This window comes from Zeus faber (assembly GCF_960531495.2).
Source record: "Zeus faber genome assembly, chromosome: 21".
Taxonomy (NCBI): domain Eukaryota; kingdom Metazoa; phylum Chordata; class Actinopteri; order Zeiformes; family Zeidae; genus Zeus; species Zeus faber.
The window spans coordinates 13,698,892-13,701,019 of NC_137208.1; positions in this window are offsets into that span (position 1 = coordinate 13,698,892).

Sequence of the window (2,128 nt, forward strand, 5' to 3'; positions counted from 1 at the left end):
AGGTGAGTTGCTGTGTGTGAGCGCGCGTCTTCTTGCTTAGGGGCTTGGCAGTGCAAGCCGGCACTAGTTAGCGGCATTGGGAGCTTGGCGCTCTGCCGAGTGGTTGCTTGGTTTATGGACCTGCGGTAGGATCTTGTTTGCCTCGGGGCAGAAGAGCCAAAAAGTGACACAACAACACAATACATAAACTGAAGCATTCCATTCAATCTATTTTAGTTCATCCCATTCAGACTGTCTCAAAGAGAAGACGTTCACAGTACAGCAGTAGGTCAGCACTTAATATTTACATTCTGGAGCTTTAACGTGGTAATCCATATGTTTATGTTGTTTATTGATCCCATATGTGTCCCATATTTGATCATTTATTTAGCTGGCACGTTATAAGATGCAGCTACTCATTGTGTTCAAGTTATGCATGTACTCCTACTGTATAAGCTGTTTCCACTGTTTGGGGCGGGGTCCGCCACCAACTTTGTAGAAAGGGAAGGGACCGTCTCAGATTGAAGATGAGCGTAAACCACGATGTTAACAAAAAACAAACATTTGCAATTCTGGGACTTGGAGTGTTATCCAGCCAACAGACGATTTTATGGAACGCCACTTCAATTATTAAACACCATAACGTTTATTGTGTGCTCAGAGCTCTTAATATATATTTTAGGGGGCGCTTTCCTTTTGGCACTCAAACTCATGATATCGCTCGGCTGGAGTCGAATTATACGGAATCCTGTTTCGATAAATTATGCAGCTATGTTTAAGAAAGAAAAAAACTTTACATAATTAAAGCACAGTCTGAGAAATCACTCAATTAACACAGCACCTTACTACCAAGGGCTACAGTAATGTTTGATTCATGACCTTTGTGATGGGAGCGGCCGAGCACCGAAAGGACGGGGAGGGTTGACGACTACATTAAAACTATTTTTCATCAAGTTAAAAGCTGTGACTTTTTGAATATCCGCCACCGGGCACAACTGGTGAATTTGCCGAACTCCTCCAAACGCAATATGAATCCACAAGTCGACTCCCTTCCACTTCCTTCGCCATCGACATCGTGGCGGGCCCGGGCCGTCGCGTCTCTATCGGCGCCGGCGGAATTGCATCCGCAGCGTTCAGCACTTCTCCGTCCTTGGAAACAGAGCAGCGACAAGGAGAGAGAGAGAGAGGGACTGAAAGTTTAAATCAGAGAATATGGAAGAGTGGTGACATTGGCCAGATGTCAAAGGAAAGCCTTTGTAACCGGAGCTATAATTACCGAGAATTCCACTAATGTTTTTTTTATTGGGTTGTCCTGCCTTCTAGCATTCCTAATGAACAATGGACCTCGCAATTGCACACGCGCACACACACGCACACACACACACACACACACACACAGACACACACCCACAGACTCGTGCGCACACACACACACACACACACATCCACACACACACACACACAGACTTTCACACACACACACACACACACACACGCAGGCGCGCACGCAGCTGGGCACACAAAATCCTCTCCTGCCCTCTGTGTTTACAGCCGACACTCAGTCAGACGCAGACAAACACGCACAAAAACCCAATTCACACAGCCTCCGCCCACCGCTACGTCCCGGCGGCTCGCTCTGCGGCTCGTTCGCTCCGCCTTCGTTCCTTCCTTTCACTCTCTCTCTTCTCTTCCGTCCGCTTCCTCCCCTCTCTCCGCTCCCTGTGCACATATGATTGTTTTGTGCGCTTCGCCCAAAGCCTGAATTTAATCAGCGCTCACTTTTGCCCCGGCGCCGCTGGTGACTCGGGCTGGGGGGATGGTGGGTGGTGGTGGGGTTGGTGGTGGTGGTGGTGGTGGTGGTGGTGGGGGTGGGGTCGGGGGGAGAAGAGGTGCAATTAGCTGAGACAAGGCTGGTTAATATTCCCCACCTGAGCACCCCCAGCAGATCCACAACACCTTCTACTTCTAAACACACCTGCTACAGAAAGAGGGTTAAGGCCGTTTACCCCGGCTGCTATCGAGCCCGGGTAAGCCACCCCGCTCACTTTGCTCCGTTGGATTCTCAGCGGCAAAAGACCAAAAATACTTCTCGCTTCTTGTTCACTTGAAAGCTTGTTGTGCTATTTCCGCGCCGCAGTGCTGAAAAGGG